This window comes from Carassius auratus, unplaced genomic scaffold (genome assembly GCF_003368295.1).
Source record: "Carassius auratus strain Wakin unplaced genomic scaffold, ASM336829v1 scaf_tig00047652, whole genome shotgun sequence".
Taxonomy (NCBI): domain Eukaryota; kingdom Metazoa; phylum Chordata; class Actinopteri; order Cypriniformes; family Cyprinidae; genus Carassius; species Carassius auratus.
In genome coordinates, this window is record NW_020527043.1 from 47,501 (window position 1) to 74,879 (window position 27,379).

At 37.2% G+C, this 27,379-nt stretch overlaps 1 pseudogene; it reads left to right on the forward strand.

Moving 5' to 3' along the window:
* LOC113088935 (intersectin-2-like) overlaps window positions 1–25,982 on the forward strand; it is a 37,904-nt pseudogene extending 11,922 nt beyond the window's left edge.
* Window positions 25,983–27,379: the final 1,397 nt, after the last annotated feature.

The window sequence follows — 27,379 nt, forward strand, 5'->3', positions numbered from 1 at the left end:
ACGGTTCGCGCGAAGCTGTTCAAAAGATTCAGTTTCCTTAAACCCCACATTTCGGTAGCATACTGTGTTCTGATTGGTCAACTGACATAGTTTTGATTGGTTGTTCCGCACACAACTTCATGGTAAACAATGCGTTAGCATCTTTTGGGGTGAATTATGTCTTATTCCTCATTGCGAAGCAAACAGTAAAATAAAAAAACTTGAACAGTCTCGCTGCTTTTTCTTCTGTGTGGGTGTATTCAAGCCGCGCTTCAGTTTGAATCTGAATAGCGCGTTCAGCGCAGGGGCGTGGTCACATTAGATATAATGAAGGGAGACGTGAAAAACAGACATCGCCTTGTTTTCATATGGATTACTTTATCACAGAATATCTGTTAGCAGCACTTGTTGCACTTCATTTTAATGACGTGTTTGTAAATGAAAATCAACGCAGACAAAGGCTGCAGACAGAACACATACTGATAAGATGCTCGGGAGAAAACAGACACATAACTTCAAAATCATACTTCGCGTTTGTGATTCGGAGATGCTCGTTGGTCTAAATAAAGTTGGTAATGAACCCTCTTTTATGGCCAAACGCTTTGAAAATCCCGCCTTGTACTCACCGAGATTAGAAAAGCAGTCATCAGTGAAATGTTGTGAACAGAACAAAAGGGATTTGTTGTACTGCTCTGGTATTGTGGTGAAAATGAATTTTAGCCATTGGTTATTCTGATCTTCATTCTTTTCATTTCATAAACACACTGTCTCCTCGACATGATGCTCTCACACCAACCAGAGCGTCTGTGTGCGGGGGTGGGCCAGGTCAGGAGATTATTATGCAAAGTGTTCCTAGTGACGTACATAGAGATGGGCAAAAGATTTGAAATCTATAATGACTTGTTTTAGCGATTCAGAGTCGACTCCTTACTTTAGAAGCCAATAACTTTATAAATCGTGTACTTTTTGGTTTAATTACTTTGCACATTGTTTACACTGATGGACAGCTATATCATACACTGTAATACAAGTAATTTTTGATTTCCCATCTGTGTGGCTCTTTAAAAGTATCATTGCATTTTTCAGCATTTTAAATTATGTAAAACATTAAACTTATAAAATTATTTATACATTTGAATTTTTTTCAGTGTAAATGCATTTATGGCACCTCGGCTTCATCCAACTATCTGTGTAAATACATCTAATGCCACTTCAGATGCAGCTTCTGTTTTCTCCGCAGTGGAATGATAGAGTTTGTTAATACTAATTTAATTTGAATTGTAACAATTCTACAGTTTCCTATTATTCTAACTGAATTAATTGAAACAAAGTAAGCATTTGATGTGAAAAATGACACATTTTAATAAGGTTAGGGGGAAAAAATTACAATTTATAAACACAATGGGAAATTACATCTGTTTTGTTACATACAGAAACTCTATTTAAGTTAACCATTTCTTCCTCTTTCCAGTCACAGAGCACTTTATTTTGAGAAAATCTGTAGCTTAGTCCAGATTGGGGGAATTGTAATGTTTAACAATTTATTTTATTATATAAATACTTCTTACATTGAAATTTGCATAGATTTGTTTTTTTTATTAGAAAGAAAATTGGAATTCACACAAATCTATTGGCAGGGCACACTTCCAAAGAAAATTGCAAATGGTGCATCTCTATTTCCAATCCAGTTTGGGTTTTATAAAGTCAGACCTAGTTGATGTGAATTGTAATGTTATATAGTGTAACATTTTCTTTTTTTTTTTTTTGCCCTTTACATTGTATGCTTGCACCGAAAGACAGAAGTAATGTGCCACATATATCATTCAAATAGCCTGACTATGCAAAAGCTCTGCACTATGCAAAATAAATGTACCTGCTGATACTAGAGTATTGAACCGGCCTGCATAATTAGTAGTTTAATTATTTTCCCTATTTCTCTCTACTTCATCCCTCATTCTTTTGTCTACTTTGCTTTTTAAGGTGGTCGGAGTATTTGGGCTATAACCCCAGAGGAGAGGGACAAACATGATCAGAAGTTTGACTCCCTCTCGCCAGTACAGGGCTACGTTACAGGTATGTAATGGGGAGCCTTTGTTAAAATTTCTTAATGTTAAAAACATTAATATTATTATTTATATTAACATTTTAATTCAAGATTCATTTATTCTAATTAATTGTATATACAAACAAATTAATTAATATTTTATCTACTACGTATGAAAACATTTACCAAAATATTTTATTTTTATATAATTATAGGGGAGAAGGCACGGAACTTCTTCATTCAGTCAGGGCTTCCCCAGTCTGTGCTAGCTGAGATCTGGTAAGAAATCCTGACCATGTACAATCTAAAAAGGAAATCATAAAAAAAATAAAAGGAAAGAAAATGAATTACTGGTGAAGTCTTGACCTGATTGCTTGTCTGTTTGTTTGCGTATGGCAGGGCCCTGGCTGATATGAATAAAGATGGTAGGATGGACCGGCTGGAGTTTTCTATAGCCATGAAGCTGATCAAGATGAAACTGCAGGGACAGAATCTTCCTACAGCTCTGCCCATCATCATGAAGCAGCCACCTGTGCCAGTTCCAACCATGCCAGCAACACCTCTCGGTACGCTGCCAAACTAGACTATAACCAGCCAAACAATGATCTGAGAGGCCATTGGGATTATAACAGCATTGCACTGCCACAAAAATGTGAATCGCTACACAGTTTACTGTTGTAACAACAGATTTTTTTATGTTAATCTAATTGTTATCCTTACTATGTACCACAATGTAGAACAGGACAAATTTTCTCTTTTGTTACCATGACCGGTCGCAGTCACACATGAATGCCGCTCCAGTATTCAGTGTTCAGCAATCTGGCCAATATTGTATGGAGGTCAGTTATGTAGAGGTCATTTAAGCTTTAAAGGTACAATGGCAGTTTAATGTTGTAGCCAATGCTGCAAAAGTGCAAAATACTGTAAGTGTCACTTCCCCACTTGCTAGGAAAACCTCAATTCTCTTGAAAGTCCCTCGTATGACAGCAGGTGCACTGCTTGATGGCCAAAAGATACAGTGGAGTTGAAGTAATGTAGAACAGATGGCTGTAACCACAACCTTTGAAGTGTACCAGAGAAATGTGTCCTCAGCTTGTCAGCTTTAAGATGTAGCTTTGGTTTTTGATATTTGTAAAAAAATAAATGTAGCTAGTGTCAAACTAATTAGGACTTGCTATAAAAAGGAATGGTTGGAAACCTCTCAAGTAATTTATCTACTGAATGTTCTCTTATTGTCCGTTTGAATTTGCAGGAATGGGAGCTATGCCAAATGTATCCATGATGCCGAACATGCCCATTCTGACCCCTATACCAATGACCACCATGAGCCCCATGCCGGGCATGACTCCCATGATGGGCACAGGGCTGTCAATGTCAGTGATGCCCACCATCAGCACTCCAGCCCTGCCTAATGGACCTATTGCCATTCTACAGCCTACCCCCATTCCTCTCACTTCCAGTAAGAGACACTAATGTCCACATGCCAGTGAAGCCTGAATCTAGTAAAATTATGCCATTTGTTTTTTGAGATTATGACAGAAACGGTGTGCTAACGGTGAAATGACACTGATCTCTTTTGTTCTTACTGCAGTCAGCATTTTCTCTGCTTCGGTCTCTTTGTGTCAGGACTAGCTCAGTCTACAAGTATAATATGTTGATTTAACAAGCAACTCTTTATGCCTTAACCCTCTAAAAATGATGACTTTGTGGCTTATATTCTCATGCATGATGTGTTCCTTCGTTAATGGCTTGTGCGCTCTGTCTCTGCCATTGCGTGCTATTGACTACACATTTCTTTCAAGATGTGTTTGATGTGTTTTCCCCCCCCATAGATCTCCAGTTGTCAAATTCATTTTCCTCTTCTCCACTGGGCTTCTCTGCCACTCCAATGAACATGAATCCATCTTTGTTGGACCTGGGCTCGAGCAGGTCAGGAACTTCCACACACGGACCTATTTTAGTACATAATTAATCCTCTTGTTGAGGACATGTTGAGTACCATCTACACACAAAGTGACTTGTGTACTTATGTCTACAGCTCCTCCTCCACATCACTGAACAGCAACTCTCCAAAGGGCGGCCTTTCTGATTGGGCCATCCCACAGGCATCACGCCTCAAATATAGGCAGCAGTTTAACAGCCTGGACAAGCAAATGATGGTTATCTAACAGGTACTTTGTTAAAAATGATTTTCAAAGAATCAAACCGGAAATCGGTTTAAAAAAATGGTAGGTTGTCTTACTAGTGTGCAAATAATGGCAAATGGATAGTTCAGCTAACACCAACATGCTATAGCTTCTCTTAATGATGCCTGGGGACAAAACTTTTAAAATGTGATTGTGATTACTGTGCTAATCTCATGATTGTATGGTTAATATGGAGTTTAGAGACTTCATCTGAAGGTGAGTAGTGCAGTAAGATGGCTATCCACACCCATATGTCTCATCTGCAAAGCAGTTGTCTCTATCACTTACATCTCTCATGACAAAGACATCCGTACTAGAGACTTTCAGAAATGAGGAAGTGGGTAAAACATGACTTTGTGAGGTTTATTTCACAATTGTATGGCATTAAGTGAAAGCCCTCTGCCTACATGTCATAGGCAAGCTATATTGTTACATAGAAGTTGAAAAGGGGACACTGATTTATCTGTGTTAGAAGAGTTTCTAGATGTCATTATGCATTGCAGGTTTTGGTAGGATTCCACCATTGACTTTAGGAATATCATCCAGCTCTTCTCAGACCAGTTACTTTAGTACAGCAACTATTATTTACAAGCTGGTTGTAAAAAAAACAAAAAAAACACACAATACAAAAAGTCATACCAGTGATATAAATCACAGCAAATAAGCATTTTTCTCCCTTAAATGTTTTTATCTTGGAAAAATCCTTTTCTCTGAAGATGGTAAATGGCATCCATATAATGTAATTATTTTTTTTTTTATTTTTTTTTTCTGCAGGTCCTCAAGTGAGAAATATAATGGCTACAACAATGCTTTCTCAGACTCAGCTAGCTGCCATCTGGTAGGTGTTTGCTCTCCCCAGTACTTGCATAAAGCTTTTTTTTTTCGTTATAAAAATCTAACTCGGGGGAAGATTTCATTGCACAAGAGTAGCTTCATGCACTTCATTGCTAATTTATGACAAGCCTAATTTTATGAGACCTGTAAAGGTGGGTTCAAAAGACTGCTTTTGAAAATGCTTTTATTGTGCATATCTCTCTTTTTTTGCACCCCCGTTGCATATGACATTTTCTATTTAAAAAAAAGTTAACACATTTCAGGTTTTATCAATATTTAGCTACAAAATGCCTTGATTTAATGACATTTTTGGAACTTTTTTTTGGTCAGGAATCTTGCTGATGTGGATAAGGATGGTAAACTGAAGGCTGATGAGTTTATTCTTGCCATGCATCTGGTAGACATGGCTAAAATGGGCCAGCCGCTGCCTATGGCACTCCCTTCAGAGCTGGTGCCCCCATCACTGAGGTACCGCTGACTAGTTTGTAACCTAATCTCCAATTGACTAAAAACTTAATCTAATATAATGATTATATGTATATAAAACATTGGTCATGAATGTAAAAATATGTTTCAAATTATTATCTGAATTGATTTGTCAATGTTTTTTCTCCATAAATATAAACCTACAGGGGGAAGCTTGGTGAGTCTGTGAATGGAACCACTGGCTCGATCTATGCAGGCCTGGCTGAGGACCTCTATGAGTCTGAGCCTCCGCAGAAACCAAGGAACAATTGTATGGCTTTACACCACACCCATTATTACATAATACAAATATCTATGACTTTTTTTACCAAAAAAAAAAAAAAACCAGGTATCAAAGAATTGAAACATATGTATTCTCTTTAGGCTCACCGATTGTGTAATGCTATTTGATTTGTGAAAGACATAAAAAAAAAAAATTGGTATAAATAATTTCTATTTATATCATTTTTATATATTTAATATTTATCAAATATAATAGCTGTTTGAACATCCCAGTTCATTGTAATTATGTATATGTGTGCTCTGTGTGTCTAGGGACTTTTGAAGATAAGTTCAAGAAAAATATGGAGATGGGAAATGCTGAGCTGGAGAAGCGGCGACAGGCACTTCTGGAGCAGCAGCGCAGGGAAGAGGAGAGGAGGGCACAGAAGGCCCGAGAGGAGCAGGAGAGAAGAGAGAGGGAGGCGCGAGAGCTGGAGCTGAAGAGGAAGAGGGAGGAAGAGCTCAGGCTGGAGCGACAGAGAGAGCTGGAGCGACAAAGAGAAGAGGAGAGACTTAAAGAGCTGGAGAGGAAGGAGGTGAGAGGATGACCATGTGATAACGTTTCAGATTCTGACCAAAATATTACATTTCCCAAAAGGTTTGTATAGGTATAAAAGGAAAATAATCTATATAAATAAAAACATAATTTTTTTTTTACGGAATACTGCTATGATTTTCCGTACAGGCAGCCAAGAAGGAGCTGGAGCGCCAGCGGCAGCTTGAGTGGGAAAGGAGGAGAAAGCAGGAGCTCCTAAATCAGAAGAGTGAAGAGCAGGAGGAGATCATCAAGCTCCGAGCCAAGAAGAAGAGTCTGGAGATGGAGCTAGAGGCTGTGGTGAGGCTACAGGACATTATGCTATCAACGTTCACATTTCATCCAGACACATTATGTGTGAAACCAAGCACTTTCAATTTAACCACACATTTCAGTACAATTATTACTTTTTTAAACCGCCAGAATGCTTGAAAAAACCGATCTCTTTTTTTAGGGCAACAAGCAGAAACAAATAACTGACAAGCTCCGAGATGCTGAAGGCAAAAAGAGAATCCATAAAAATGAGCTGGAAATGATCAACCACAAAAGAGACTGCTGCATCACAGAAATCCACTCTCTGCAGAAACAGTTAGAGGTCTGACTGCTGCATCTGTAAAAGCACACATGAATAATGAATGTGTCTACACGCATTTAAATGAAATCTTTTTACAAATTTATACTGAAATATATATTTAAACTCCATTTATTCCTAATAAATCTACATTTTAGATTGCTTCACAAGAGCATAGTAGTAATCATAATGACTGTATGTGATTTTTTGCAGGAATTTAAGAGCAAGTTGGGACAGTCGACCATAGAACAGCAAAAACTCAATGACAGACTACGCAACCTCAATCTGAACAACCTCCCTAGTAAGAAACATTTGGCCAATTATGCCCCCCCAACCCCCCCCAAGTATTCAAAAATAAATAAAATTGTTATACAAGCATCTGTAATGGAATGACTGGTGTTGAATCGTAAAATTATAACAATAGCAATAAACCTTGTTCTCTGTTATTAAGAGAGCACCAACAATTTTTATGTTGTTGTTTAACTTTCTTTTTTTCTTGATGCAGCTGCGACAGTGAAAACTTTACGGAGTAATGTGGAAGAGAAGGATCTTACCTGTCGAAAGCTTAAAGAACAGCTTAATGCTTTGGAGAAGGAGACTGCAGTTAAATTGGCAGATATGGATCAGTATAAGAAAGAAATCCAGGTAAGCCTTTAATATCACTCAGCCCTGACTAATTAATGCATGCAATCCATTCAGAACAGCACAAACTGATCCATATGTTTAGCTAGACTAGTTACACTTTACAAGGTGCTAATTGACACTTTAATTTGAGTGATATGAAAATATTTAATTCCCCAGATATTTAGCAAATCTTTCTTAACCGATGAGTGCTAACAGCATATAGACTCTTCCTGATGACTCTAATGCGAATAACCCCTTATGCTTTTGTCCCTGTGTCTCTATCACTAGCTGTAGAGCTTTTCTGTCTGTCTGTCTACTTGTCTGTCTCTCCCTGGCTTTCGCTGCAGTTTGAGGAAATGGATGACTGCATGCTTAAAGGCCTGCTCTCTTTACTGAGTTGCCTCAGCAATCTCTTCTTCCTTTTGAAGGTCTCTTTTTTTCCCTTTTCCTGCTCACTCTCACTGTGGCAGCTTCACCTTTAGAATGTTTCCCAAGGATCTTTACTGTACATATCATCAGGGATGGATTGAAGACATAAAATAAAATAAAATAAAAAATCATTCACAAAGCGTTTTACTTCCATAATGTGACTAATTTCTGGGTGAAACGATTTATTCACAATTTATCAATTATTTATATATTTATTTAAAAAAGTGTCCGTTTGGAGCATAATTTTAGCATCATTGTGATACTGCTATATAGTTTTTATTAATATTTTGAACCAGGGTTTAATTGTAAGTTTTTATTTTCATTTTATAGTTTCTTTTATATATATATATATATATATATATATATATATATATATATATATATATATATATATATATATATATATATATATATATATATATATATATATATATATATATATATATATATATATATATTTTAATTTGTAATTTTCATGTAGTTTGTAAAATTGTATTAGTTTCAGTTTTTTTTTTTTTTTTTTTTTTTTTTTTCTAAATGAAAATTGGAAGTTTCTTTGGCAATTAGCTGAAATTAAGTTTTAGTTCAATATAACAGCACTGCTTTAGAGTGCATTCTGGCTTTCAAGTCAACATGAATCCTTTTATTGCGATGTACTTCTGATTGAAAATGGATGTTAAACTAGTTTAAATTGATTTGGAATGTAACAAATTATGCATTACATATCAGAATGTAGTCAGATGTGTGAAAGTTTTGTAAGAAATAAAAAATACCTTATGGTCTTAATGACATTTTCACTTCAGAAGAAAACTTTGTCTTGGTTAAAAGATAAACTAAAAAGTCAAGTATCAGTGTTAAGAAAGTAAATTGGGTAAATTATTGATTTCAGTTTAATCTTAAGGTTGTTTTGGGTCTTTGCTACAATGGAGTACAATTGAGTTTAGTGTGCCATAATCTTGTGGTTTGTTAATTAGGATCTCCGAGAGAGCCAGAGGACACAACAGTCTGCTTTGGAAAAACTACGCACTATTAAGGAAGAAAAAATCAGAGAGCTAAAGAAACGCAAGCAGGAGGAACTGGAAAAGAAGAGGAGAGAAGAGGAAGAGCAGACGTAAGTATCTTTTTCCTATAGTATACTCGCACGTACATGGAAGTATTCAGGATTTCACAAGCAAAACTTCTTTCCCTATAAAGACGCATCAAACTGGAGAAGGAGCGGCAGTGGCAGGAGAAACTGCGGCGTGAAGAGGAGGAGAAACAGAGGAAAATACAGGAGGAGAGAGAAGCCAAACTTCGTGAGGAGGAGGAGAAGGAGAGACAAGCTCGTTTACAGGCCGCTAGAGAACAAGCTGAGCGAGAGCACAAAGCCCGGGAGGAGGAGGAGGAGAGGAGGCGCAGGGAGGAGGAGGAGGAAAGGAGAGAACAAGAGCGACGCAGACTCGAGGAGAAAAGGAGGCAGGAGGAGGAAGAGGACCGCAGGCGGCGAGATGAGGAAAGGAGGAAACTGGAGGAGGAGAGGAGAAAACTGGAGGAAGAACGGAAAAAACTGGAGGAGGAAAGGAGGCGGCAGGAGGAGTTAAGATTGGAGGAGGAGCGCAGAAGAGCAGAGGAGGAGCGGAGGAGGAAAGAGGAGGAGAGACGGGAAGAGGAAAGAAGAAAGGAGCGTGAGGAGGAGGAGAGGAGGAGACAACGTGCACAAGACGCTGCCAAGAGAGATGCAGAGGAGAGAAAAAGAAAAGAGGAGGACCGGAAGAGGCAGGAAGAGGAGGACAGGAGGCGTCGGGAGGAGGAGCAGAGGAAACAGGATGAGGAGCGGAAGAAGAAACTGCAGGAGGAAGAGGCTGCAGCCACAAGACTGGGAGACAATGAACAGAACAAGAAGAACACTGTTAAATCAGACATTGTTGCTGCTCTTCTGCGCGGCCTGGAGGAGAGGAAAGGTAAGGAAAAGTGTACTGTGACTTTAATAATCAACTCTCATGGCTAGTTCGGTTATCTCTGAGTTGATTGGAGTTAATGAAATTATCCTTGTGGTTTCAGGCAGCAGACATCCTCTTGGCACACAGCACAGGAGATCAGCAGCACTGACGACGTTTAAAGCCCTCTACCCCTTCACTGCCAGAAACGATGAGGAGCTTTCCTTTGAAAGCGATGACCTGATTGAGGTCAGTTTGAGAGCAAATCTCACAAAACCCCCCAGTGGTCCGGGATACAGTGTACATTTTAGGACATCCTCAGTCCTCGGTCATGTGACAAAAAGGCATCGTACCTCAAGACTGAAAGGATTCAGTTGTCACGAAAAAATAATGTCAGGTGTCAGGTCTCATAAAATTAGGCATCTGGCGAAACGGACTCAAAACCCTGATAATATTCACAGCTTTTCCTGTTTAGGGGTAAAAAGTAGTTCAAAATATGGGACCAGTGCTACAGTAAGCGAACATCCCAGCACTGTGCACACTGCAGAGAGCGGAGATTAGAAGAATATGTAATTATGTGCTGTGAGCTTTCCTCTTGATTACAAAATAAACACAACAAAATGACAGCGGAAAGAGGCAGTTATGAAAACATCTGATCATCATAGTGACACTAGCTCTGCAAGCGGCACTCCAGTAAAGGCACATCACGTTTAAGCATATTTATATAGCAATTTATACAATCGATTACTAGGGACTGCTGCTTTTAAACATGGAGAAACTGTGACAGTTTGGCTTTCGATTAGAATTACAACTTCTTTTCTACTATAAAGTAGATTAAGGTATTTTTTTTTATTCTGTTTGCTTTTATACCATCATAACATCATCCTTAAATTGTCTTTTTCTTAATCTCCCGCTCCACAATAAAATGATTGTGTGTGTGTCTGTGTGTGTGTGTGTCTGTGTGTTGTATATAATTTATTGGCATATATTTTATATATTTATATGTAATCCTCTGACAATGTACTTTATGTAAATGTCATTCGAGCATTAGAGAGAGAGAGAGACTGAAGTCAAGCAGTATCTGATATATTTTCTTACAGTTTTTATCATGTTTCACTGGTTATGTTCTATACAGGACTCAACATCCTGTTTGACATTAGTCAGCAGAAAAACTGCAACCGGCTGAATGATCTGACATTAGACGCGGAACAGCTAGCTGTTTCTCTAGTAACCTCTGTACACAAAGTTGCCCTGTGCTTATAACAATGCAGTGTCATAGACCCAAAGATCTCTTTATCTTCACTATAGTTTGTCAACATACAAGTTAACAAAGTTACATGTTTTTTAGCAAACTTTCTTAAACGTGCTAATAAAATTAGCAAATAATACAAATGTACAAAATTCAAAAGTCTTATGCACGCAGATCAGAAGAAATACAGATTGAGACAGGTAGAGCATGTGACATCACATTGAGGCAGGGCAACGCTAAACTTACACCTGAATCCATTTTGCTTGATGAGTCTGTTTTGCCCGATGCCTAATTGCACAAAAGTGAAAGTCGTGACATTTTGACAAGCATAGCATGGTAACCCATACTCTGAATTGGTGCTCTGCATTTAACCCATCCAAGTGCACGCACACAAGACCTGAGACCTGAAACCTTACAGTCTGAGGCGTGATGCCATTTAATCCAATGGCTGGAGCATTTTAGTCTGAGTCATGATGCCTTTCGTCATATGACTGAGGTATGAGGATGTCCTAAAATGTACACCATACCATGGCTTTATTTGTTCACTCCAAAATCTAAAGGACAAAATGTAAGGTGCTAGATCATGCCTTTCCTTTATTATATTTTGAAGAAAATTAACCCTTTATATACAATTAATTAATTAATAAATAAACAATATTACATTGCATTATTATTTTTGATATAGCTTGTTGTCCATAAGTGTCTTTCAAAAATTATAAATCTGTAAAAATGTTTCATTTGTAATTTCATAATCCTTTTTTTTTCTCTCTCTGTTTAAAGTGATTGTGATTGAATAGCATAGGGTTCAGGTTTAGAGTTTACTCAGCTGGATTTCTGTTTGTTTAGGTGGATGAGAGCATAGAGCGAGAGCAGGGCTGGCTGTACGGCAGTCGGCAGGGGAAGATGGGCTGGTTCCCTGAGAGCTATGTGGAGAAGCAGGCCAAATCTGAGGCTCCACTCGTGGCCAAACAAGCCCTAAAGCCACAGGTCTCCATCTCTGTCAGGTGTGATCTCCAATCTGACGACCTCATACTGTTCAAATGCTTCATTTACATCTCTTGCACAATCATTTGTACACACTTTCCCCTATTTGCACTAACAGACAAAGTGCATGTGGGTGCCGAGCCATCACAGAAAACATTCACAGCTACAAACCGCATGTCTTTTATATGAAACAAGAAAAAATGCATTTTGAGTACACATGTTCACATCAAGTCCTTAAGTATAAAATATTATGAAACAATTTTTCACATGAAGTCTAATGCAATGTTTTCGTTATTCTCTGAAACAAATAGAAAGAAAATCTATAAATAAAAGGACTTTGTGTGAAAGAGTTCATAAAGATGCACTGATTCATTTCAAAACTTGAGCATGATGGTAGAACATGTAGAATATTCTAAAACCCCTTCTTCACCAGCAAACCGAGTGACGGGGCGAGTGGATCACGGCTGAACTCCGCTTTCACCCCCACTCATGCCACAGGCTCCGCCTCTTCCAACCATGGTCAGGTATGCAGGATCCTTTGAGAATAACGACAGTGTTTATGTAAGCTACAACTTCATCGTGATAAAATGCAATGACATTTGCTGCATGGTTTCAGGTGGTGGGGAATGTGCAAGCTCAAGCTCTGTGCTCATGGACTGCAAAGACCGACAACCATCTCAACTTCTCCAAAGATGATGTGATCACAGTTCTGGAGCAGCAGGAGAACTGGTGGCTTGGAGAGCTCAGTGGGGTTCAGGGGTGGTTCCCCAAAACCTATGTTACAGTGCTGAGCGCCTCTGATGCACAAGCAGAGTAAATACACACACTGTGCTGAATTGGTTAAATATCAGTAATAACAATGCCAAAGTGATTGTGAACAAAATGGATAGAGTGTGTAGCTGTGAGTGTTACATGTACTTTGTCTGTGAAAAGTGTTAATATGAAATGGTATTTTCAAACTAAACCAAGTGTTTCTTTGCATACTAAAACTCACTGGTGTACAGAGGTGCAGATGTTCCTTTTAAAGAGACTAATTCTAATGTAGTGTTGCTTTACTTTCTGTGTTTGAGTTTGTTGTTGTTATTTTGGCATTTAACAGCTTTGTCCTGAAACACTTTAATCATCTAATTTGGTGCTTGTTTAAAGTTAAAAAATTTTCCCCCATAGTTCCACTGAAGGATCTGACACAGCAGATGTATCCAACTATGAAGGTAAGAAAAAAAACTGAGTTTGTCCACCAGGAAACTTTGCAATTGTGAGACTCTGAAGCAGTTTGTGATTTTTCTCTTACAGCAAGAAAATATATATTTTTTGCAATACTGCATTTGAACATCATGTTAAGTCATTTATGATTATATATTCAGAAACTCCAACAACATGTAATTTTGTGCATCCCTAAAATGTGCACTGTCACCTATTAATTGCATTTAGTTTTATTATTTAATAAAAAGTTTGGAGTTGGTAAGATGCTCTCCACTGCATTCATTTTATTAAAAACTGTAATATCTCAAAATATTGCTGCAATTTAAAATAACTTGTTTTCTGTTTTAAAATTGTCATTTATTGATGGCAAAACTGAATTTTCAGAACTCCAGTCTTCGGTGTCACATGATCCTTCAGAAATCATTCTAATATGCTGATTTGCTGCTCAAGAAACATCTCATAAATTTTTGAAGAATAGAAAGTTTTTTAAGTGGCAATCTTTTATAGCATTATATATTTATTTACTGTCATTTGTGATCAATTTAAAGCATTCTTGCTGCGTAAAAGTATTCATTTATTATTGTTTTAATCTGACCCCAAACTTTTGAACAGTGTAATTTATGTAATTAGTTCTCTGATAATTAGGTGTTTAGTGTGATTTAATTAGTCCTTGTGGGTGACCAAAACTTTTATTCGCGTGGATGTGTGTGTGTGTGCGCATGCATGTGTGTGTGTCTGTGTATACACTATATTAATTTTAAGTATATTTTGTGTCTGTTATGCTTGTGAAGACATCACAGATTAATCTCTTGACATCAGTATTGTCCCAGTGTTCCACGTTACCCTGAACCGTGTTTGTATGTTGATACTGTCATCAGAATATGTGGCGCTGTACACTTACGAGAGCCCTGAGCCTGGAGACCTGACCTTCACCGAGGGAGACACCCTCCTGATATCAGAGAGAGAAGGGGAGTGGTGGAGAGGCAGCATCGGAGACCGATCAGGAGTCTTCCCCTCCAATTATGTCAAGCCAAAGGAGACCGATGTAATTTTTATTTTTGAATTTAAGGATACTGGCATTTATACATGTTGTTATTTTATGATAAAAAAAATTTTTCCCCCTTATTAGACGTCAAGTCTCCCTGGTAAACCTGGAACACCTGGAAGGAAACCAGGTAAGTAACAAAGGATGAATTGCTGTAATTAATCAAAGTTATTTAAACCTATAACATGTTATTTTGTTTGCAGAAGTGGCCCAGGTGACCACTGTGTACACAGCTGCAAGTGCAGAGCAGTTGAATCTAGCCCCAGGACAGCTCATCCTCATCCTCACCAAGAACCCCTCCGGCTGGTGGCTCGGGGAACTGCAAGTGAGTGGACAGTTTATTCTTAAAATTTTGTCATTAATCACTTTCCCCTCATGTCATTCCAAATCCGTAAAAGCTCAGTTCGTCTTTGGAACACAATTCAAGATATTTTGGATGAAAACCGCGAGGCTTTTTACTGTCCCACAGACTGCCACTGTCAAAGTCCAGAAATGTATGAAAGAATCAGTCAAACTGCCTACGCTCTTCTGTGTCAGCGTGCAACAAGGATGCTCTGTTTTCTTTCAAATCAAAGCATAAATACACGTAGAAACAGTGCATCCTTGTGGCGCGGTAGGCAGTTTGAGTGATGTGGTGAGACACAGAGGAGACAAAGGAATTGTTGAATAAAGTTATTATTTTTATTTTCTTTGCTTAGAAACAGTATTAATGTCACTTCAAAACATTACAGTTGAAACAGTGATATCAAATGGACTATTCTGACAATGCTTTTCATAATTCATTCTGGACCTGGACAGTGTAACTTACTTGGCAGTCAATGGGACATTCAAAAGCCTCCCGGTTTTCATTCAAAATATCTTGAATTGTGTTCAGAAGACGAACAAAGCTTTTATTGGTTTGGAACGACATGGGGGTTAGTGATTTAATGACAAAATGTTCATTTTGGGGTGGAGTATCCCTTTAAATGAGCCATTACCGCCGCTTGTGTTAATCAAGAAACTAACAAAAGAACAGTTTTTAATAGTTTTACAGACTTTTTCCATGTATGCAATCATATGGCCAATATTGTTTAGGATACATCGGTTTATATCAGTTGAAAATATATCTGTCAATAGTTATATCTGGAATTGTACACACAATAATTGATGATAATTAATTTCATGCTTAGGCCAGTTACCAGTAGTTAACCAAATTACTCACACATTTTTATCATAATTTTCGAATTTTGAATTTATTTTGACAAAACTGTGTGTATGTGTGTATATATATATATATATATATGTATGTGTGTGTCTATATATATATATATATATATATATATATATATATATATATATATATATATATATATATATATATATATATATATATATATATATATATATATATATATATATATATATATATATAAGTAATATATAAGTAAATGTATTTTATTTACTTCCTCAAGCAAAATAATATTAAGCTAATTTGATAGACAGACAGATAGATTAAAAATTCTGCATTTTTTGTTTTTGTTTGTGTCCTCAGGCCAGGGGGAAGAAGCGTCAGAAGGGCTGGTTCCCTGCTTCACACGTCAAGCTTCTGGGCTCAAACAGCGGCAAATCTACACCTGCATCCGCGGCTGGTAAGAAACGGTTCAAGTTTCCAGGGTTGATATTTTTTATTTTTTTAAATCTCTCCTCATCGCTCTCCCTGTAGTCGGCCAAGTCATTGCCATATACGACTACACCGCAGCAAATGAGGATGAGCTGAGCTTCACGAAGAGTCAAGTTATCAACGTGCTGGACAAAAGCGATCCTGACTGGTGGAAAGGAGAGCTCAACGGGGTCACAGGCTTGATTCCTACCAACTATGTGAAAATGACCACCTCTGATTCTGACCCCAGTCAGCAGTGTAAGTAGAGACCCATAAACAGACCAGTCTATTTTGGTTCTGTGGTTTTTTTTTATTTTTTTTATTTTTTTTTACATCATGCCAGTTTTTGGTTGTGTTCACGACTATAAAATTTGCTTTAAGATTCTTTAACTTATTTTCATAGTTAAATTGGTTTAAGATGATTTAATCTAAAAAAAAAATAGTTGCAGTCTATGCTTCTTGAATGTGGGTGTTTATTATGCAATGTTACAATTTCACTACATTATTATAATGACATTTTGGTTGATTTTATTTTCGTTATACTGAAAAGGGTATTTCCAATCTTGAACTGTTGTATATGTAGTATCTAATGTTAGACTTTTCTTCTCGTCCTCCATATTTAGCCACGCGTTTATTTCTCTCACAGTTTTTTTTTTTCCCCCATTCGACTTTTTTCTTCTCATTTGTGTCTTTCTCTTAGGGTGGTAGCACTTTTCCTTTCCTTCATCCATAAGAGACCCACTATCCCCCTCTCAAAGTGAAGGTGGTGCTGAAACCATCATTTATTCACCCTCTCACCTCCCTGTATCTTTCCTCACCAGTCTCTTTTAAACTGAAACAAGGCTTGTTGTTTAGTCGACTGGTAGTCTGGGCCAGTCTTAACTGATTATTAGGGGCTTAGGGAATCTTTTTTATAGTTTTTCTTTTTTGAATTCTCTTCAAGTTTTGTTTGCCTGAAGTTTCTTTAAAAGTAGCAGCTTCTTTTATACGGTCATTTTGGGACTGTGAGACATCACTGTAAAGCTGTTGCTCCCCAGTTTGGTCATTTTCAGAGACGTTACATTTTAAGAGATGTTACAAAGTGTGTAACTGCCTCATTATGTCATCGCAATCACAGTACTGATCCACTGTACATGAATACGCTGGCTATAATGCAACTTTAAGCTTAGTATCATTAGTCTCTGGTTATTGAAGGCGCTTCGACTTTTTAAAGAACAAAGAACTGTCACTTTTTTTTGAGGCAGTTTCATCTTGAATCTTTAGATGCTTTTCACTGTTTTGCATCTGTTGATTTATTTTCAGTTTGAGATCAATGTAAGAACTACAATGAAAGACAACTTGTGTTACAGTCTGTGGTGTATTTGGAAATCTAGTTCTGCTGCAGATGCTGTTTTTAGCACAATGCTTTGACCTTAGGTGGTGGTGTTACAGATTTACTGCGTTTTATGCAATGTTTGAGCATGACTCGTTTCTGTATAAACAGATTTGTTAATATTATATGGGAAACGATGCAAATAGTTGTGAACAAATGTTCGCCTCAATTTTATAGAATGTTATTAGTAATGCTTATAAAATATCTAAAATACTTGGATCTTGTACTTATTTGATTTGAAGAAATCTAGACATTAAAGTGTTTTAAAAAAAACAAACATCGTTCAGTTTTAATATTTGTAAGAGTTAAAAATAAAATAAAAAACACTTTCAGGTATGCATTTTTTTAAAACTAAACAAAAAGCAATTTTATAATCTACAGTAAAATAGAACTAATTTAATGATGCAATGATCTTATTGTTTGATCATCAGTTAAAAGTGTCTGATATATTGGACCACCTTAATTTGCGGCGACTTTCTGACAGTATTCCTCTAGATAATCTTCACTGCCATCTAGTTACGTTTGTCCTGCAGTTGTATTATGGGTGAAAACAGATTGAATAATCCTGCATGCTAGCAGTGTTCATCACAGTAAATGAGCAGGTTCACAAGGGAAAGCTCATAAAAATGAGTGATCATTCAGGGGGTAAACTGCTATTTTTAAGGCTGTGGGATGTGGACGATGAAGACACCACTAAAGGCAACCCAGATAGTCAAACAGACAGACCATCAGCAGGTAAGGATTCACGCCGGAGCGGTTTGAAGTGTCATCAACACATTTCCATTATCCTGCTTTTGAGTGCGCTTGAGTGTGTTAGGACTAAGGTTGTTGAAGGATCCCCAGGAGCCGTTAATGTGTGCGTGTGTTTTGTTGTGTGTATGGGCTTCTGGGTGAGTTCACCTGTACCGTTTTCTTTTAGGGTGCACTGACCTGAGCACTCTGGATTCAATGAGCCCGCGGGAGAAGAAACGGCAAGGATACATCCATGAGCTCATTGAGACAGAGGAGAAATACATTGACGACCTACAGCTGGTTCTAGAGGTACAAAGTCACCTAATAAATTTATTTAGTATTAGTATTATTAATATTTATGTTATTAAATGAACATTAAAATTTTCAGTTGACTCATGATTTTAATTGCATAAATATAAATATTAAGTAGTGTACTGTAATAATATAGTACTGTAATTAATAGGGAAATAATATAATAATGAAATACTTTTTTTATTACTTTATAAAACAGCTTTTTATAAATTAATCTGTGTGTATGTGTGTGTATATGTGTGTATATATTTGTGTATATATACTTTTTGGGGGAAGTCGTGGCCTAATGGTTAGAGGGTTGGACTCCCAATCGAAGGGTTGTGGGTTCTAGTCTCGGGCCGGATGGAATTGTGGGTGGGGGTAGTGCATGAACAGCTCTCTCTCCACCTTCAATACCACGACTTAGGTGCCCTTGAGCAAGGCATCAAACCCCCATCTGCTCCCCGGGCGCCGCAGCATAAATGGCTGCCCACTGTTCCGGGTGTGTGCTCACAGTGTGTGTGTGTGTGTGTGTGTGTGTGTGTGTGTGTGTGTGTGTGTGTGTGTGTGTGTGTGTGTGTGTGTGTGTGTTCAATGCTCTGTGTGTGTGCATTTCGGATGGGTTAAATGCAGAGCACAAATTCTGAGTATGGGTCACCATACTTGGCTGAATGTCACTTTCACTTCACTTCACTTTTATGAAGATAAAATTATATTTTTGTTGTTGCCTGTCTTAAGGTCTTCTACAAGCCCATGTCTGAATCAGGACGTCTTACTGAGGATGAAATGAGCATGATATTTGTCAACTGGACGGAGCTAATCCAGTGCAACTCCAAGATGCTCAAGTGTGTGAGGTTAACTTGGAAGTAATCTTATCTTTTACCACTCTGCAGTGTATCATGCGTAATGTGTGTATTGTCAGGGCTCTGAAGACTAGGAAAAAGACGGGGGGTGAGAACATGCCTGTTCACATGATCGGGGATCTTCTGGCCTCTGAGCTGCCACACATGCAGGCCTACATCCGCTTCTGCAGCTGCCAGCTGGACGGTGCCACACTGCTGCAACAGAGAACCGATCAGGAGCCAGACTTCAAAAACTTCCTTAAGGTAGCCTCACATATATCACTTTTTTTATTTTTATTTTTTTTACAGATTTTCAGGACATTGATGTATTGAGATATATATATATATATATATATATATATATATATATATATGTATATGTATGTGTGTGTGTGTGTGTGTATGTGTCTGTTTGTGTGTAAATTTATAATGTTCCCCTTTTATTTATTATGTCTATATATATTTATTTATTTATTTATTTATTTTTATTTTTGGTTTAATTATTTTAATGATTTTCTTTATTTATTGAATTAAAGACTATAAATAATGTTACGCTTTATGGGGCATAAAGTATGGGACATACAGGTCCTTCTCAAAAAATTAGCATATTGTGATAAAGTTCATTATTTTCCATAATATAATGATAAAAATTAAACTTTCATATATTTTAGATTCATTGCACACCAACTGAAATATTTCAGGTCTTTTATTGTTTTAATACTGATGATTTTGGTATACAGCTCATGAAAACCCAAAATGTCTGTCTCAAAAAATTAGCATATTTCATCCGACCAATAAAAGAAAAGTGTTTTTAATACAAAAAAAGTCAACCTTCAAATAATTATGTTCAGTTATGTACTCAATACTTGGTCGGGAATCCTTTTGCAGAAATGACTGCTTCAGTGCGGCGTGGCATGGAGGCAATCAGCCTGTGGCACTGCTGAGGTGTTATGGAGGCCCAGGATGCTTCGATAGCAGCCTTAAGCTCATCCAGAGTGTTGGGTCTTGCGTCTCTCAACTTTCTCTTCACAATATCCCACAGATTCCCTATGGGGTTCAGGTCAGGAGAGTTGGCAGGCCAATTAAGCACAGTAAAACCATGGTCAGTAAACCATTTACCAGTGGTTTTGGCACTGTGAGCAGGTGCCAGGTCGTGCTGAAAAATGAAATCTTCATCTCCATAAAGCTTTTCAGCAGATGGAAGCATGAAGTGCTCCAAAATCTCCTGATAGCTAGCTGCATTGACCCTGCCCTTGATAAAACACAGTGGACCAACACCAGCAGCTGACATGGCACCCCAGACCATCACTGACTGTGGGTACTTGACACTGGACTTCAGGTATATTGGCATTTCCTTCTCCCCAGTCTTCCTCCAGACTCTGGCACCTTGATTTCTGAATGACATGCAAAATTTGTCCAAAAGTCCAGTGCTGCTTCTCGGTAGCCCAGGTCAGACGCTTCTGCCGCTGTTTCTGGTTCAAAAGTGGCTTGACCTGGGGAATGCGGCACCTGTAACCCATTTCCATTGGCTCTGGATGTTTCTACTCCAGACTCAGTCCACTGCTTCCGCAGGTCCCCCAAGGTCTGGAATCGGTCCTTCTCCACAATCTTCCTCAGGGTCCGGTCACCTCTTCTCGTTGTGCAGCGTTTTTTGCCACACTTTTTCCTTCCCACAGACTTCCCATTGAGGTGCCTTGATACAGCACTCTGGGAACAGCCTATTCGTTCAGAAATTTCTTTCTGTGTCTTACCCTCTCGCTTGGGGGTGTCAGTGATGGCCTTCTGGACAGCAGTCAGGTCGGCACTCTTACCCATGATTGCGGTTTTGAGTAATGAACCAGGCTGGGAGTTTTTAAAACCCTCAGGAATCTTTTGCAGGTGTTTAGAGTTAATTAGTTGATTCAGGTGATTAGGTTAACAGCTCGTTTTAGAGAACCTTTTCATGATATGCTAATTTTTTGAAATGGGAATTTTGGGTTTTCATGAGCTGTATGCCAAAATCATCAGTATTAAAACAATAAAAGACCTGAAATATTTCAGTTGGTGTGCAATGAATCTAAAATATATGAAAGTATATATGAAAAATATATGTATGAAATTTTTTGAGAAGGACCTGTACATCTTTGAAAGTGCATATATCCCAAGTAGTGTTATAAAATAGTGCAATGTAAAACAGTGTGATTAAAATATCATTATTATACTTTAAGATGATTAACAAAAATACTTTTATGACTTTATTTAGATTTTCCATCATCAGTGTGAGTTTTTTGAATATTTTTTTTCTTGGTAGCAATGTTAATCTCAACACTTGTTTTTAATTTTTTTTCTTCAGAAAATTGCCACAGACTACCGTTGTAAAGGAATGCCTTTGTCCAGCTTTTTACTCAAACCTATGCAACGGATCACTCGCTATCCTCTTCATATTAAACATGTGAGTAAATAAGTGTAAACAGCTTTTATTTTAGATCTGTTTTGTTATATAATATATATATTGATAGTTGAAAATGATTAGCACATTGTTAACCGATACTTAATTGGTGTGTATCTGTGTGTCCAGATCCTGGAGCACACTCCAGAGAGTCACGTGGACCATGTTCATCTGCAAGAGGCTTTGGAGAAGGCAGAGCAGCTGTGCACTCAGGTGAACGACGGTGTCTGGGAGAAGGAGAACTCTGAAAAGCTGGAGTGGATCCAATCCCATGTGCAGTGTGAAGGCATCACAGAGGTAAGAAACACACCTTTGGAACGGTTTATATATACACATCTTTATTCTGATCAAAGAAATTGATGCTCAAAACATGCATTACAAGATCAGTCATAAGCTATCGTCTGGCTGTACATTACCATTCAAAAGTTTGGAGTCTGTAAGATTTTTTTTGACTGCTTTTGAAAAGGTTTCTTACGCTCACTTATACTACATTTTTTTTTTTTTTTACAAAAAATTGAGAAACAGTAATACTGTTATATGTTATTACAATTTAAAGTGATTATTTTCTGTTTATCCCATGGCAAAGCTGAATTTTTAGTGGTCATAACTCTTCAGTGTGACATGATTCTTCAGAATTCATTCTAATATGCATCATTTCTTTTTATTGACCGTGTTGAAAAGAATGGGGTGCTTAATATTTGTTTGGAAACAGTGATATTTATTCATGTTCAATAGAAAATTCAAAAGAACAGCATTTGTTTGAAAACATTTTTATATCATTGTAAACTCTCCCTTTTGATCAGTGTAATGCAACCTTGTTCAATTAAAATTTTTAATTTCTTTTAAAAAAAATCTTACTGACTGAACTTTTGAATTGTACCGTAAAATGTGAGGGATGATTGGCTGGAAGACTTGGGCTTAAATGTTCATATAATGCTGTATAATAGATTTCTTACTCTTCTATTCTGTCTAGAATTTGACTTTCCACTCTCTGACCAACTGCTTGGGTCCGCGTAAATTGCTGCACAGCGGGAAAGTGTATAAGACCAAGGGCAATAAGGAGTTATACGCATTTCTGTTCAATGACTTTCTGCTGTTCACTCAAGCTGTCAAGCTGTTCACTTCCTCAGGAACAGACAGACTCTTTAGCCCCAAATCTAACACCCAGTACAAGATGTATAAGCAGGTAGGGTTCCACTCCTCTCCACAGAACAGTGCTCTTTTTTGGTTAAACCTTTGAACAACAACATAAGCACTGGGATATTGTGTAATGTGTATGTTTGTGTTCCCAGCCTGTGTTCCTCAATGAAGTTCTGGTGAAGCTTCCGTCAGATCCGTCCAGCGATGAGCCTGTCTTCCACATTTCCCACATAGATCGTGTGTACACACTGAAGACTGAGCACATTAATGAGAGGTCAGTTTAAGCAATCGCTCTCTTTATCAGTCTTATCAGCAAGCCGCTATTTACTGGACACATGGGACATTTTATGAACTGTTAAAGGAATGTTGTTATCGCCACACTGTATGGGAAGAGAAAAAACAACTGCTTTTCATGCTGCTGAAATGCCAGCCCAAGTGGAATTGACAGAATTTTAATGCAGATTAATCTGTGTATATATATATATATATATATATATATATATATATATATATATATATATATATATATATATATATATATCACACACACACACATACATCCATACGTGTGGATTTTCTTAAATTGTAACAATTGAAAACATTTAATCTCTTATTGGTAACTTGTTAGGCTTGCATGGGTTCAGAAGATCAAAGCAGCATCAGAAGCATTCATTGAGACGGAGAAGAAGAAACGGGAAAAGAGTTATCAATGTAAGTTTTATTTATGTATGTATTTATTTATTTATGGACCACTGAATATGAGTGCAGTAAATTGATCAAAAGTGACATTAGAGAATGAAATGCCTTTGTTTAAATAAATGCTTTTGTTTTGAACTTTCATCAAGGAATCCTGAAAAAATGTGTTGCAGAATTTTCACAAAAATATTAAGTAGCACATTTGTTTTGTGCATTGATAAGCATAACAAAAAAAAATTCTTGAGCACGAAATCAGCATATTAAATGGGGGTTTAAGAAAATATCGATACACGTGAGTATCGCAATATTTTGATTGGCGATACTGTATCGCTTTTCAAAAATGGAATATCGATATTAAATATAAAAATAAAATCGTACAAGATTCATGCCAGTTATTTCATTTTGAGTTTATATCCCCACCGTCTTCATCTCTGAACAAATCCTCAGTGTAAGGAAATACTAGCATTAGGGCAAGCCACACAAAACATATCGTATCGCAACCCCGGTATCGTGATATGTATCGTAACCACAGATTCTTGGCATATACACCATTGAAGGATCATGTGATACTGAAGACTGGAGTAAAAGCTGAAAATTCAGCTTTGCCATCACAGGAATAAATTACCTGTGTATTAAATAGAAAGCAGTTATTTTAAATTTTAAGAATAATTCACAATATTACTGTTTTACTGCATTTTTGATCAAATAAATGCAGCCTTCAATAGAATAAGAGACTTCTTGCGAATAAATTACAAGTTCTTACTGACCTCAAACTTTTGATTGGCAGTGTATGTCATGGTATTTAAATAAATGTAAAGAATTATTACAATACTTTTTCACAGCTCGATCAATGAAAGCAAGTGGAATTGGTCGCCTGCTTGTCACCATCTTGGAAGCAACAGAGCTAAAATCTTCCAAACCAAATGGTGAGTGGTTTTATTAAACAAATAATAAAAATGATTAAAAAAAAATAGTTTAATACTTGTGCAATTTGTTTTTAGGAAAGAGTAATCCATACTGTGAAGTGACCATGGGTTCTCAGTGCTACACTTCCCGGACCATCAATGACACCGTCAACCCCAAGTGGAGCTTCAATTGTCAGTTTCACATTAAAGACGTGTATCAAGATGTCCTCTGTATTACGATTTTTGAGCGGGAACAATATTCACCAGATGGTGAGTATGAAAACTAGCAAGTATAATACTATTTCTAAATTATATCATTGAATTATTCTTAAACTGAGCTCTCTTTAAATTTTAGAATGTATTAATACACATTCCCATTTGTCTTTCTCCCTTTATAGAGTTTTTAGGTCGCACTGAGGTTCCTGTAGCCACTATTAAGAAAGAGCTTGAGAATAAAGGTCCGTCCACTAGGAGACTGCTGCTTCATGAAGTTCCCACTGGAGAGGTTTGGGTTCGGCTCGACTTGCAGCTGTTTGACCACAAAGCCCCCAAATGATGAGGAGAGAGGATGTCCCTGTAAATCTGCACATCAAGCACAGCTTCTCACCACTAGCTTCTCAAGATTTTCAAGACTAACCATTGCCTTAAAATGTTCTTAACTACTGAGGAGCGTAGACATGGATGTGTGACCATGAGGAAGACGAGTTAACGTTCACACTTTTGCCAAGTTTGATTTTTGACCAAGTGACATGGGAATGAAAAGGGATAATTATTTTTTTTTTTTGTATTGCCTAAATAATTTACCACTGGATGTAGAGATATCTCAGGACCTATATTTTGCTTCAAATATACTGTCTTTATTGCTGTACAGAAAGCTAGATTTGCTAAATCATGGCTTGCCTAGATCTGAAGTTGATGAGAACTTTTTTTTGAACTTGAATATTCTCATCAGCAACACTAAACCATGTGGTGTTGTTTTATTAATTAATTGTCCATCTGCCTTACCTGCCAGTTCATCCATTTAACTTCACCATGGTAGAATTAATTTGCACCAGCCGTTTGATCTTCTATAAAATCTTATAACTGTGTAAAATGGAAGGAACTTTTCTGCAGAGCTTACTAGTTGTTCTGTATGAAGGTACGCATGAGGTGATTAACCAGGGATGATTGGTTAAAGGTCTAATCTCTGTTGATTTTGTGTGCTTGACTGAGTTTATTTATGTTAATTTATGCGTCTTGGACTATCTGCACATTTTACGCTGCCTACGATATCTGGATTGCCATAAAGCATTCAGATAAGGTCTTAATATTGTGTATTTTTTTGCAGTTGTAGTATGGACGTTTACTCAAGAGACCGAGTTGCTGAGTGTCTCTCCCAAGTTTTATTTGTTTTTGTTTTAAATATAAATGTAATAAAGTTTGAGTATTTTGAAAGTTTTTTTTCTTACGTACATTTTTTTTTTTCCTTCATTTTAGACAAGTATTAGTTTTGAAAAAAGGTCTAATATTGTATTTTTCCAAAAGACCTCACAAATAGCTATGCAACAAAATCAGGTTTCATATGCAAATAAAATTAAAATGCTGTAAAGTATACTGGATGATTGTCTTCACTTCGAAAGAAAACACTATTAACTTTAAAAGGGGAGTTTATTTTTTTCTCTGTAATATACGGTCATAGTCATGAATATTAATTAGGGTTCTGTTGATATTCATGAGGGGCGACCAAACCCGTCACTTCAGCAACACATTTGTGAATGTAGCTAACATACGTCTTGAGAACTTCTGATGTAATTTGTTAATGTTACATACAAATATGAAACCATTTCCAAAGTTATTAAGAAGAACGTATCATTGACACATGTTGAGTGTGCAGCGCTACTTTTGTCGGACAGCAATAAACAACATCAGTTTTAACAATACTTTTAAGTTTTTTTTTTTTTTAACTGATCCAGACAAAAATGTGCATCACTTTTTCAAAATGTAATCACATCAGAATGTATTCACTGATTTCTATATTCTGTGGCCTGATATTGGTGAGAACTGCACTGTACGTCATCGTTGCCAAATACTCAAAGAGCATGTATCCAAGAGTCTGTGTGGAAGCAGTTGAGAAACTAGGTGTGCTAAAATTTTTGCCAAAAGTTTTCAAAATGAACTTCTCTGCTCTAGTTAAACTATTTTATTTATTTAATAATAATGTTTCTATTTTAGCTGATGTTCTAACATGAAAAGGGAAAATTAGCTCAACATATCAGACCGGAAGAAGGGAGAAGCTATTCAGTGTGATTGTAGTATTATTGATGAGACACTATGAACTGTAAATCTGCTTGGCTACAGAATCACCAAGGTACTGTAGGTTGTTTAAAAGGGGGGGGGGGGGGTGAAATGCTATTTTATGCATACTGAGTTTTTTATACTGTTAAAGAGTTGGATTCCCATGCTAAACATGGACAAAGTTTCAAAAATTAAGTTGAACGTTTGAATGAGTATTTCTGTTCCAAAAATACTCCTTCCAGTTTTTGATAAAGTTTCGGAAAGTTTTTTTCGAGTATGGCTCTGTGTGACGTTAGATGGAGCGGAATTTCCTTATATGGGTCCTAAGGGCACTTCTGCCGGAAGAGCTCGCGCTCCCATATAGCAGAACAGAGACATTCACTGACCAGAGCAAGAGACCGAATTGTCACAAAAGAAGTGTGTTTTTGGTTGCGAGGGCAAGACAACCCTGCACAGATTACAAAAAAAAAAAAAAAAAAAACATTAAGGGACCAGTGACGGAGTTTATTTTTACAGAGCATCGACGTAGTTGTGCAAGTGTTTTTGTTTTGTTCCCTGCATTTCGAAGATGCTTGTTTTACAAACAAGGCCTAGTTTAACGCAGGATTTGCACATCGTTTATTTCTTAAGGATGATGCAATCCCAAATAAAAGGGTCACGATCGTGTGTTGGAACCGCAGGCGGTGAGTAAAACTGCTTCAAATATCTCTGTGT